The 14,167-nt window shown below is 36.3% G+C and overlaps 1 protein-coding gene and 2 long non-coding RNA genes across 4 annotated transcripts in view; 1 reads left to right on the top strand and 2 right to left on the bottom strand.

The window, feature by feature from the left end:
- The window catches only part of LOC105219329 (synaptic vesicle 2-related protein), a 469,576-nt gene that overhangs the window by 12,836 nt on the left and 442,573 nt on the right, over positions 1 to 14,167 (bottom strand). The window lies entirely within an intron of this gene.
- On the top strand, positions 4,643 to 5,944 carry LOC128922631 (uncharacterized). The gene is made up of 2 exons (XR_008471817.1): positions 4,643 to 5,043; positions 5,192 to 5,944. It is a non-coding gene; the product is annotated as an uncharacterized LOC128922631 (long non-coding RNA).
- LOC128922632 (uncharacterized) lies at positions 8,311 to 10,197 on the bottom strand. 2 transcript variants are annotated; one of them, XR_008471819.1, is made up of 4 exons: positions 9,980 to 10,197; positions 9,891 to 9,919; positions 9,779 to 9,822; positions 8,311 to 9,356 (listed from the first exon to the last, which is right to left on the bottom strand). It is a non-coding gene; the product is annotated as an uncharacterized LOC128922632 (long non-coding RNA). The 2 variants fall into 2 exon arrangements; XR_008471818.1 differs by having other exon boundaries at positions 9,891 to 10,194.

A 14,167-nucleotide genomic window follows, 5' to 3' on the forward strand; every position in this document is an offset into this window, starting at 1 on the left:
TGATGGACGAATATCTCGATCTTAATCATAAGGAAGAGACTGTACCATATGAAAAAGTATCTAACGGTAGATATCTATCTTTTTATCTGCCACATCACGAGGTAATTAGACTAGATAAAATTACAACAAAAGTACGAGTAGTTTTCAATGCCTCGAAGAGTAGTTCTCCTGCTCGGAATATAATACCGCCAGAAAGCCGGAAAATTGGAAATTTTCATATCACTCCCGAAGAGGACGATATTCTCTATCGATTTTCATCATTTCCTAGAGCACTAAGGGTAGTCGCTTACATGCACAAATTCACCCAAAGGCTTAAACAAAAAATGAAAGGAATACCCATTGATTCTTGCGTGTATTTAACGCATTCCGACTTGCAACATGCTAAAGTTAGTCTTATTACATACACTCAAACTCGCTACTTCAATCCAGAGACGTCAAAGTTGCTTGAAAAACGACCTCTCGAAAAGAGAAGCTCACTTCTTGTCTTAAACCCATTCTTGGACGCTAAGGGATTACTCAGGGCAAATGGTAGAGAAGCGAACTCCAGCCTTAGTTACAATGAACGACATCCCATCATTATTCCAGAGAAATCCCGGTTTACTTATATATTTCTAATATATCCACCAGCTTACACTGTATGGTGAGCATCGCTTGATGCAACAAATGGTCCGACAAGAATATTATATACCACGACTAAAGCCACAAATAAAAAGAACGATCTTCACGTGTAAACAGTGTACTATGTACAAACACAAGATGCGTACGCAGATAATGGCCTAAAGTCGTCCTCTTTCAGAAAAGGGTATGTGGCTGTTTTTGTATGCTTTACGACAAAGGCAGTAGCTATGTTCAGATCTGACTACTGAGGCTTTTCTTGCAGCATTTGCACGTTTTGTCGGACGACGCGGATTTCCATCAAAGATAATGAGTGACAATGGGAAAAACTTTGTTGGGCCCAAAAGAGCCGCAGAGAAGGAGTTTATAAACTTCAGGAAAGAAGTCTCCCCTGAAATTGTCAATAAATATGCATTGGCAATCGGCATCGATTGGCAATTTATACCCCCATGTTCTCCACACATAGGCGGACTCTGGGAATCAGCAGTAAAAAGCTTTAAGTCCCATTTGAAGAAAACGGCAGGTAATCATAAATTCAATTATGAAGAGTTTACCACACTACTCGCTCGAATAGAAGCCGTACTCAATTCAAGACCCATATCACCCCTCTCGCAAGATCCCTCCGATTTCACAGCCCTCACACCAGGTCATTTCCTCAGAGGAGCTCCTCTTCTCGCCATACCTGAGGCAGATGGAGAATCACTTAATTTAACAAATCGATGGGAAAGAATCAAGATTTTCCATCATGAATTTAGCCAAAGATGGAAGGAAGACTACCTCAAGATCTTCTTAAGAGACATCGATGGAAGACCACCCAGAAGGAACCCAATGCAGGAGAATGTGTCCTCATCCAGGACGAATGTCTACCTCCAACCGAATGGCGGCTAGGCCGCATCGAAAAGGTTCATCGAGGATCCGATGGTCACATAAGAGTAGTCGATCTACGAACGCAAACCGGCATATTAACTCGACCACTTGTTAAATTATGTTTTCTTCCAAACAACGAAGAACAACTTACACAAAAAACGCAAAATTAATCAAAATCAATACCGCCAATTCACTCGCAAAATCCGAAATACAATCGTTTACAATTCGTATACGCAAACAGAAATTCAAGCAAGCGCGATTAGAATTAAGTAAACATATATATCTATATATACATATACATATATATATACCCACATACACATCTACAATATCTTTTACCAAATTATAAGTAAATTTCAAAAAAATTTCATATTCCCATAGAAATGGATATAGACGAGAACCAGAACACCCTCAAGACAGTGAGCCACGAGGACGCAAAGGGTTATGGGACCACCATCCGCCGCAGCAGCCAGGGATACAGGTGAAGAGCAGCCGATTAAGGGTCAGGGGCCTCCACGCTGCAGTCTGTACCATCGCCCACACGCTCTTAAGAGATGGCCCATCTTCCAGAGCATGAAGCTAGCACAACGCCGCCAAATCGCAAGAGCTCATGGGCATTGTATGACCTGCTTGGCAGACGACCATGCCACCAACGACTGTTGGGCCAACAGTATGTGCCAATACTGCCACCGACCACATCATACGATGTTCCACCGGTTTCCCAAACGAACCGGTACTGAAGATACCACTCGCATTCGTCGCCGTCCACAACGCGATCTGGCCCAACGCAGAAGAGAACATCGCAACGAATATGTCCAAACCGCACGTTCGCGACCACGTTTGCGTCCACATTTGCACACTCCTCCACCACCGAACTCATCAGCATCAGCAACGACGCTCAACTGGATTGAGTGCAGTAGTTAGCACGCTACAACAGCTTCAGCGGCTTCTAGGCGATTAATCCGCCTGGGGGGGCCGGGATATTCACATGACATCGCATCTTGTGACATCACCCGCTTATCACATCAGTCATCACATACGTAACAGATAACACACAACACTGCATAACCAACCATGCAATACAACAACCACACAATTACCAACATTCATCCCATTTATTCTCCACCCAAGTTAACAAAAGGGATAGATCCGAACGGGATCATCCTTCTTTTCGTTTTCGCCAACGACCTTAGAGGTTCGATATCCGATCACCGTAAGATCAATAGCCGTCCGCGACCGGAAAAGTGGTTTTGTGTGTGTGTGCTCAACATTTACATTTACAATTATATTTTTTCAAAATTTAATACTGTTTAATGAACTCGGAATTAAAATTAAAAATATAACGATCTTGAAACCCGTGCGTTTTCCTTCCCCCTTTTTACAGTGCGTGATCAGTGCCCTTTGCATTAACGTAAGTATCTGGTGCATATACGTGAACAATGTGTAATACAACAACAAATACAACACATTTGACAATTGATAATCTCATTTGGGTATATGTAAACGGTTAGGTTATTGAACGAGCTTAGAACGAGATTATTTTCATATGTAAACATACTTAATATTCATAGTCCATATTAGCCTCTATCGTGGTAGTCCATATTAGACTCAACATGTGTTGGGGAAATAACTGAGTTTAATTAGCAAAAAGTATTTATTATAGTGTTTTTAGACAGGAGCTAATTGATAAATTAACCGACCTCTGTTCGATTAAAACGTTCATTAAGATCGATTTACCATACCAAATAAAATCTACATTTATTTTTAATGGAATTTTAATAGACTTGAAAATCAAATGCAACTCAGCGGCAAAGACGTGCGATATACGTTCTTTGTCTGAATTTTTTGAAAAAAAGCTATGGTATAATCACTGCTAAAAATATTAAACAGCTGATGAACCTTACCAACTTCTTATGAAAAGCAAAAACAAAAATGTATAACAGCTGAACAGTTATCTAGTAGCCGGCATTATAAAAGGCAAAAGAGGGTTTCTCATTGGTGATTATAGGGCAATAGTTGGACCACATCAAAACCCTTTGCCCGGCATTTTAAAAGGAATATTTTAGAACACGAAACGAAAAGAAATCACCAACTAATTCACAAATTCATTTTAAATATCATTACGAAAAATTGGAAACACTAAAGTATTGTCAAATGTCTAACACATTCCGAGAAATAAACAAAAACGAATTGTGAAATGAGTATCTTGAAACTACGGAATTGAATGAGACATGGATTTTCTTGTTTTTGGGTTCTTTTTGCAGTGATTTTACACTTTTTTGTATCCACTCCCTATAAATACTCTAAACATCATTGAATAAAAAAATCGTTAAACTGAAGTAAAAAGCAATCAGAGGTATTGTGTAATCCAAGACAGATTTGCATAATTGTCAGAATGACAAAGCAAAGACGTGCGATATACGTTCTTTGTCTGAATTTTTTGGTAAAAAGCTACGGTAGATATCGCTGCTAAAAATATTAAACAGCTGATGAACCTTACCAACTTCTTATGAAAAGCAAAAACAAAAATGTATAACAGCTGGTTATCTAGTAGCCGGCAGTATAAAAGGCAAAAGAGGGTTTCTCATTGGTGATTATAGGGCAATAGTTGGACCACATCCAAACCCTTTGCCCGGCATTTTAAAAGGAATATTTTAGAACACGAAACGAAAAGAAATCACCAACTAATTCACCACAGGGCAGTGTTTTAGGCCCAACTCTGTACATCATATATACAGCTGATCTTCCAACTGCTAATAATGTTTTGACATCAACTTTTGCGGATGACACAGCTTTAGTGAGTCGTAACAAATGCCCCATTATAGCATCAAGAATATTAGCGAAGCACTTAAGTTCTGTCGAAGAATGGCTAGCAAACTGGCGCATAAATGTAAATGAACAAAAGTGCAAGCATGTTACATTTTTCTTAAGACCAAAAATGTGCCCGGCAGTAAAAATGAACAATATTCTATATATAATACAAAGGTTCCAATCGAAAATGCTTAGATCAATCACCATGGTACATGCGCAATGAAAATATCCATAAAGATCTTGGTATCCCTATGGTAAAGAAAGAAGTAGAGGACAACAGATTGAAATATTTATCTAAACTCCGTGATCACCCAAACCCTTTGGCTAATGCTTAAGTACATTCCTGCGATCAAACAAAGGGATATGCCTGCGTACTAAAGAGCAACGTTTCACCAATACAGCTCAATCACTTGGTTGAGCTTGTCTAGTTTTTAAATAGATTTAAGATTTTATAACTTGTTGTTAGGCTTAAAAATAAGCAGATTCAATAAATAAGGATATATTGAAAAAAAACCAACTAATTCACAAATTCATTTTAAATACCATTACAAAAAATTGGAAACACTCGATTCAACTGAGCAATAATTTATTCATGGGGCAAGATTAAAACTTCAAATTTTTTCGAATTTCATACATTTTAATCACATAATTACATCAAAATATTTATTAAAACCGAAAAATAGAAATAAAATGTGAAGTTATTTCGGCTCTTATTCTATTGGACAATGAAAGTAGCGCAAATGAGAAAAGGTATTATGTACATATGTAAAAATGTACATCCATAATTGTACATATATATTGTTCAACTTTTATGTAAAAAATGCGATATTTCCATGATCTAATCTGAATTATCTTACATTGATACGAATCAAATTGACCACGGCCTCATATGCAAAAGAACGAGAAGCAGCATAACCGATGTACGAAATCTCAGAGGTCCAAACTGTGACAGCAATCACTTCTTAGTAAGAACGAAACTGCGACAAAGACTGTCCAATAATAAGAAGAAGAACATGATAAAAAATAATCTATGAAAATATCTCAACGGCTGAAAGTACAAAAGACGTAGATCATGAATGGACAATTTTAAAACACAATTACAACAGCTGAATTAAATACAGTCGGTTGAGTAGTAAGAAGCAAAAACTCCGACTGGTACGACAAAGACTGTAGAAACCATCTGTAACAGATAAAAAACAAACAAGAAGAAAATGGATCGGAAATAAAACCAGAGGAGCTGAAAACATTTGTATTGAAGAAAGAAGATTTGCCTCAAAAATCTGTCAGAAAACGAAGCGTGAATTAATGCATCGAAAAATAGAAGGTATATCTGAGAACTATGTATCGAGTAGGGATGCAAACATCGTGAAATGAAACATCGATGGTTCGATGTATCCATGTTTCTTCAAAACCCATCGAAATCAAAAACATCGGCCATTAAAACATCGATACATCGAAACGTCGATGTATTTTTGAACTTTTTTAACTTATTTTAAATTTAGTGTGAAAAGATAAGGGATACAGAAGCAGAAGCATAAATAAATGAAATGTATGTAGTACGCTTTAAGGTGATACATTTTATTTCACTTAGCATTATATGTCTGTTAAAGTTTTTTCTCAATAAATAATAGTAATAACAATTTCAAAACAACGATATGGAAAATTTTTTCACTGTCATTTCTTTTCGATTTTACTTCTGCGTGATAGTTGCCCTGGGTATAGAAAACAGTCGTTTACTCGGCACTGAAGAGGCCACAATGTGTGAATATCAATAAGCCTATTTACACAACTCCGGAAACACAATATTCATGTCAACACAAACTCTATTGGCTTCTGAGTGGTAGGGGTAACTGCCGAGATACACTTTCTCTTCAACCTTCCGTCCCTGTAATTGTAGATAAATTTGATAGCTCACATTTCACCTTTTGGTGGACCAAATGTTGATTTTGGTTCCAAATATCAAACGAGTATTCTGTTTCACACTCATTCGAACATTCCGTTGGATCAGCTCGATTCTTTGAATTTTTTATGAAACAAAAAAAATATTCCATAACATCTTTAAAATGCAGTAATTTGAATCTCTGATCTAACGCAGTAGCCTACGCCAGAATTAAATTGTATAACTAAATCCAAGCGCACATTCCCTTAACGAATTCTCCCTATTTCACAGAAATCGAATTCCATTGTAATAAAGCGTATCTAAATAGAGGGTTTCGAGTTAATATCCGAAAAAATGTGAAGGTGTGAAGTCAAATTTTTATATAAAACATCGACATAAAACATCGTTGAAAGTGACATCGATGCATCGATGTTTTTAGATTCGAGACATCGATGGCTAGCATCGATGATTTTTGACGAAAACATCGATGTTTCAAAAACATCGATACATCGTTTGCATCCCTAATATCGAGCAATGCTCGAAAGTTATACAGTCAAATCAAATTGATTGGTGAAAAAGCATTCAAGATGTACGGACGTACACCAAACCTCCTCCAATCTATTTGCGTGAGCGTAGCTCAAATGCGCTCGTCTCCAAATTGAGCAATTTAATAGGCACAAACAATTTTCATATTAAAAAAAGATAACATAGATGAAACGAAAATTCAAACGTACACTGAAAAAAGTTTCATGGATGTAGTGAAATTCTTATCAAATAATAACAAGAATTACTACTTGTATCTATCAAAGAGCCCTAAGGCCTAGTGCTAGTCATAAAAGGTATAGAGTCTTCGATAGACTCTAACAACGTTATAGAATCTCTGGAAGAATGTGGTTTTAGTATTAAATCAGTTGTGAATATATTTAACAGAAATAAAGTACCTCAGTCAATGTTCAAAATAGAATTGATGCCAAATAATGAACAACTAAAATGAAACACATTCAATTTACAAGTTAAAATATTTGCCCCATCGCAGAATTACCGTCGAGGAACCACATAAAAGAAATGGTCCGGTACAATGCACCAACTGCCAAGAGTATGGGCACACGAAAGCATATTGCACTCTACGCAGTGTCTGTGTGGTGATCTGCATCCTACATCAAAATGTACTCATAACAAGTAAGGAAGGGCTAAGTTCGGGTGTAACCGAACATTTTATACTCTCGCAATTTATTTATTTAACTTTATTTATATTATACTAGTAAACCCGGCCAAGCTTTGCTGTGAATAATTTATATACATACATATATACATATATTTATATATATAGTTATTATTTTTTAATACATTTAAATTATTACCTAGGAATATAGTTATAAAATGTATAGTTTGTATTAAAATTCATATATTTATATGATATTCGTCCTGTCCTTGTCAAAATATTAGAGGATATTGATGTGTGTCAAATGAGCGATGTAGATCTGAAATAATGCTGAGAGTATTGTCCTGCTGTGTGATTTTTATTGATCGATTTTCAACAGGATCACCAACCATAATAACGAAACAAATTACGTCACACAAAAAACACTTGCTCAAACAAATTATTTTCCACAAAAACAAATTCAAATTTCAAAAAATACAATCAACTACACGTATATAAACAAACACCTGCCGCAATGTAAAAATTTTCAAAAGCCAGCTATGATATGCAACCACAAACCAACAAATCAGAAAATATACATACAATCGTAAATATATTCAAACACTTGCGGTAATGTAAAAATATACAAAGCCAACTACAGAAAAAGTATACACGTACTGACAAATTTTATCTACACACACAATAGAACATATATTGAAAATGAAATATTTTTATGAAAAAAACACACATATTTACACACACGTATAAATGAATATATAAATGCATTAATATGTATCCAAAAGCGCTAGAAAACTTCGACAAACCACAAACTAACGTACAAATATTCAAATGAATGTACTCACATCCAAATAATATAAACTTCAAACAACGCATTTTCATTTAATGTTTTTACCAAGTGGCAGCTTTTGTTATGACAGCCATGAAAATTTAGAAAGAAATGTAGCGCCATCTACTGTAACATAGCGCACTTAGCGCCACCAACTGGTGGATAGCTCTTTGCTAATAATAAACAAATAATTTGCAATAAATAAATAATGCGACTATAAGGAGAGTTATAAACTATCCTATCTTTCAAGTTGGACCAAACTGCACACAGTGTTAAAAATTTCATTAAAATCGGTTCAGTAGTTTAGGAGTCCATCGAAAACAAACAACGTGACACGTGATTTTTATATATTAAGACTAGCTGACCCGGCGAACTTCGCCCCACCCAATTTTTATTCGAAATAGTTAAAACGCTTTTTGAACTCTGTTCATTCCCTGCAAGACGGGTAATTTTCAGCTAACATGTTACAGCTATGTTACTCTAAACATTAGCAAAAATTAATTTGTGTGTTACTTTTGTTCGAAGCGTGGGAAAGAAGTAACACTATGCCCCTACTCGTTCAACGGTTTTCTCACTCTATCCAATTACATTTTGCATAAGTGGTCTCGTTCTACGATAACACTTATACTTGTCTCCTATTGGTCAAGTTTTGACAACTAACAGTCTGTTAATGGCCTCATATATTTTCATATTTGGCATGTTATATATATGTTACCTCTGCTGAAGCAAATGTTAGCATATATGTTATCCCTATGTTATTCAGAACAGATGTATTTGTTACCGTACGGGTCATTATTTTGGTTAGCAGCTTGTTACCTATATTTGTTATCTTTTTCCGCTAACAGTTAAAAATAATTATTTTCTTTTTGTTTTTTATTTTATTTTATTACATTTTTAATTATTACAAAATCAAATATGTAGATAATACAATCATATAAACTTAAACAGTTAAACTTATTATTAAATTTTTACATTTACAAGTTATTAATATAAAAATTACATTTATATATAAATTATTATATTTATGCAATTTATGTTCTAATTTAACAAATTCAAATGATATATAATCTTATTTTATTCTTATTCTAAATATATGTATATATTTTAACAATGTTGGGTGTGGACTGGATACACCTTACGCAAACCTGCTAACAACATATCAAGAAATTCCATCCCAGCATCCAGGCATCTAACACCTAAAACAGAAAAACAAAACGAAGGATGAGTTTATGTAAAATAGTACATAATAGAACTACACGCTATACAATGGCCACTAGTATTTACAAAGCTTTTAATATTTATTTTTCTTCTTATATTTAGCACTTTTCTTTTAATATTAATATTCTTTAATTTTGCACTTGAATTTTTATATATTTCCTTATATATTTATATAGCTTTTAATATTAATTAATCAGTTTATATTTAACCATTGAGGTTAATATGTTCAGAATTCTGCAAACGAGCAGATACCCTGACATCCGAAAGCACTTATTTAAATGAGTTAGGTACCAACCGCTTGTTTACCCAATTCATTTATTTATTTTTTTCACTTTTGAACTACACACTTTAAATATAATAATAATTAGGTATTAATTAAGATAATTTTAAAATAACTTACATTTTCTTTTGTATCAAGTCCCGGTCTTTGTGCGTTGATTTTGCCTGCAATTTCATTAAAGCTGTATTAGTAAAAACACACAAATTATTAGATAAACACAAATCACACTTACCTTTTTAATTGAATACTTTTACATATCTCCTGCATAAAAATTAAAATCAATTAATATTAATAATAAAATTTAACCAAAAATAACCTTACGCCAATTTTTTTATAAAATGGCCAAATTGCGGCTTCAATTTCAGTTTTTCTTTTTTTAATGTCATATCTGTCTTCTTTTAGCATATTATTATATCAATATGCTTACAGTGGCAATATTTTTTCTCTTTCTAACGAAAGCTTTCTCCAATTCAATTCAAAGTTGTAAACAAATGTAAGTGTTGTAATTGTATGAGTAAACATCTGATTTGTCTGACCATACATATGTACATAACTTTATTTATTTCACGGATTGTATGTGATTTTTTCTTAAATTTAGAATATTGGAAGTCATAGATTCGTATAACTTTACCACAAATAATATAAACTTCAAACAACGCATTTTTATTTAATGTTTTTAGCAAGTGGCAGCTTTTGTTATGACAGCCTAAATCCATGAACATTTAAAAAGAAATATAGCGCCATCTACTGTTACATAGCGTACTTAGCGCCACCAACTGGTGGATAGCTCTTTGCTAATAATAAACAAATAATTTGCAATAAATAAATAATGCGACTATAAGGAGAGTTATAAACTATCCTATCTTTCAAGTTGGACCAAACTGCACACAGTGTTAAAAATTTCATTAAAATCGGTTCAGTAGTTTAGGAGTCCATCGAAAACAAACAATGTGACACGTGATTTTTATATATTAAGATAATACACAATTTGACCCACATATTCGTCATATATATTGTATAAAGTCCATTGAAAGTTGGAAACCCTAATATCAGGTAGAAGTACCGAGGTCCTCATGTTCGATATATGGGGCCTTAACAACCTATGGTCCGATTTCGGTGATTTTTAGAATGGGGCTGCCACACTATTAACATAGTATTTGTGCAAAGTTCTGTATCGATATCTTTACTAGTGCTTACTTTATATATTGTAAAGTAAACGATTCAGATCGTCTTCAAAGTTCTGGTAAATAGGAAGTAGGCGGGGTTGAAAACGGTCGAGTAGTTCCTGAGATATGGTTTTTGACCCATAAGTGGGCGATGCCACGCCCATTTTCCATTTTGTAAAAAAATCTGAGTGTAGCTTCCATCTGCCATTTATTATGTGAAATTTAGTGTTTCTGGCGTTTTTCGTTAGTGAGTTAACCCACTTGGGGGGTGGGCGTGGTAACAATCCGATTTTTTTCCATTTTTGAACTGTATAAGGTAGTACCTAAAATAAACGACTCTAGAAAGTTTTCTTGATATAGCTTTAGTAGTTTGCGAGATATGTACAAAAACTTAGTAGGGGCAGGGGCACACCCACTTTCCCAAAAAAATTACATCCACATATGCCCCTTCCTAGTGCGATCCTTCATGCCAAATTTTACTTCCATAGCTTTATTTAGAACTTAGTTATGGCACTTTAAGTGTTTTCGGTTTTCGCCATTATGTGGGCGTGGCAGAGGTCCGATTACGGCCATTTTCGAACTTAACCTTCTTATGGTGCCATGAAATACGTCTTCCAAGTTTCATCAAGATATCTCAATTTTTACTCAAGTTACAGCTTGCACGGACGGACGGACAGACGGACGGACAGACAGACATCCGGATTTGAACTTTTCTCGTCACCCTGATCATTTTGATATATATAACCCTATATCTAACTCGTTTAGTTTTAGGACTTACAACCAACCGTTATGTGGACAAAACTATAATACTCTCGTAGCAACTTTGTTGCGAGAGTATAAAAAAGAGGATTTAAATAAAAAATGTAGTAATTGTGGTGGAAATCACACTGCAAACTATAGCGGTTGCCCGGTATACAAAGACTTAAAAACGAAATTGACTGTTGGAATTCAAACACGTCGAAATCAAATGATAAATATTCCTTCCAACGAAATTATTAAAAACCCTGTCCATATTTCAAAACATTGTATTCTTAAAAATAATGCTACACAAGGGAGCTATGCAAACGTGGTAAAAGGCAATACAACACAAATGCAATTGCCCGGAAACCAACCAAATGGAAGCATTGAAACAATGATTTTAAACCTTACCCAACGTATGACACCATTTATGTCAACAATGCAAAATATGATTCAAGAGGTAATCAAAGCACCCATCTTACGAATAAAAACAATTTCTTTATACCGAATATACCTTACGAATAAAAACAATTTATTCTCTCTATGTTACAAATCACCCAGATGGAAAGGCACATGGTGGAACAGCAGTGTTAGTTAGAAAACGACTAAGCCACCACGCATTAGAATCTCATGCTACAGCGCAGTTACAAGCTACAACAATATCTATAAAAAATTGTTGCGGGGACTTAAACCTGACGGCTATATACTGTCCACCTCGGACGGGAATAATGAGCGACTTGTAGAGTTTGATTTGTGTTCGTCGAGAGAGGACTTTACTTTGCAATTGCCTACTCTGTCCAAAGTAACACCTGTTGGCAAGAGTGATTCTGCGTTGGATTTCAAGGCTGACATTGTTGGTGTTGTTAACGCTGGTTCCCAAGTAGACGAAACTATCTACTACTTCAAGGGTATGACTGTCAACAGTGACGTGGGAGCCAAGACGCGAGTGCGCTGACTGTTTGTTTGATGACAGGAGATATTTCGTCTTGTCCTCGTTCACCACCAGACCCATACGCTTCGCTTCTTTATCTAGTCTGGAAAAAGCAGGACAAACGGCGCGGTTGTTGCTCCCGATGATATCAATATCATCGGCATACGCGAGGAGCTGTACACTCTTGTAGAAGATTGTACATTCTCTATTTAGCTCTGCAGCTCGTATTATTTTTTCCAGTAATAGATTGAAGAAGTCGCACGATAGTGAGTCATCCTGTCTGAAGCCTCGTTTGGTATCGAACGGCTCGGAGAGGTCCTTTCCGATCCTGACGGAGCTTTAGGTTTTGCTCAACGTCCCGCACAGCCATATTAGTTTTGCGGGGATACCAAATTCAGACATCATGGCATAAAGGCACCTCCTTTTCGTGCTCTCGAAAGCAGCTTTAAAATCGACAAAGAGATGGTGTGTGTCGATCCTAATTTCACGGGTCTTCTCCAAAATTTGGCGTATGGTGAATATCTGGTCTGTTGTGAATTTTCTAGGTCTAAAGCCACACTGATAAGGTCCAATCAGTTTGTTGACGGTGGGCTTTAGTATTTCACACAATACGCTCGACAAAACCTTATATGCGATATTGAGGAGACTTATACCCCGGTAATAGGCGCAGATTGTGTAGCCTCCCTTTTTATGGATTGGGCAGAGCACACTGAGGTTCCAATCGTCGGGCGTGCTTTCCGACCATATTCTACAAAGAAGCTGATGCATGCACCTTATCAGTTCTTCGCCGCCGTGTTTGAATAGCTCGGCCGGTAGTCCATCGGCCCCCGCCTCTTTGTTGTTCTTCAAACGGGTAATTGCTATTCACCAGCAGGTCGGAGAAGTGTTCCCTCCATAAACCCAGTATGCCCTGGACATCGGTTACCAGATTACCACCTTGGGGTCTACATGAGGATGCTCCGGTCTTGAAACTTCTTGATGCTTCTCGCTTTCCTCTTCAGCTCTCGGTATCTATCCCATCCCGCACGTGTTATGGTCATTTGCATCGTTGCGAGGTAGGCAGTCTGTTTTCTCTCCGCTGCGAGACGGCAATCCTCATCGTACCAGCTTGTTTTTTGTCGTTGCCGAAATCCAATTGTTTCGGCTGCAGCGGTACGCAGTGAGTTTGAGATGCCGTTCCACAGTTCCCTTATACCGAGATGCTGATGAGTGCTCTCAGAGAGAAGGAGTGCAAGTCGAGTAGAGTATGTATTTCGTGGCTGTCTGCTGCGATTGCAGCTTTTCGATGTCGAACCTTCCTTGTGTTTGTTGACGGGCGTTCTTTGCTGCTCAGAGGCGAGTGCGCCACTTCTTAATACAGTCCAAAAACTAAAGAAATGCGATAATAACCACGCCCACCTCCCATACAAAGGTTAGGTTGAAAATTACTAAAAGTGCGTTAACTCACTAGCGAAACACGTCAGACACACAAAATTTTACATAAGAAATGGCAGATGGAAGCTGCACACTTTTTTTACAAAATGGAAAATGGGCGTGGCATCTCCCACTTATGGGTCAAAAACCATATCTCAGGAACTACTCGACAGATTTCAATGAAATTTGGTATATGATATGTTCTTGACCCTGATGACACGAGTGGAAAATGGATGAAATCGGTTTACAACTACGACAACT

This window comes from Zeugodacus cucurbitae, chromosome 6 (assembly GCF_028554725.1).
Source record: "Zeugodacus cucurbitae isolate PBARC_wt_2022May chromosome 6, idZeuCucr1.2, whole genome shotgun sequence".
In the NCBI taxonomy this organism is placed as follows: domain Eukaryota; kingdom Metazoa; phylum Arthropoda; class Insecta; order Diptera; family Tephritidae; genus Zeugodacus; species Zeugodacus cucurbitae.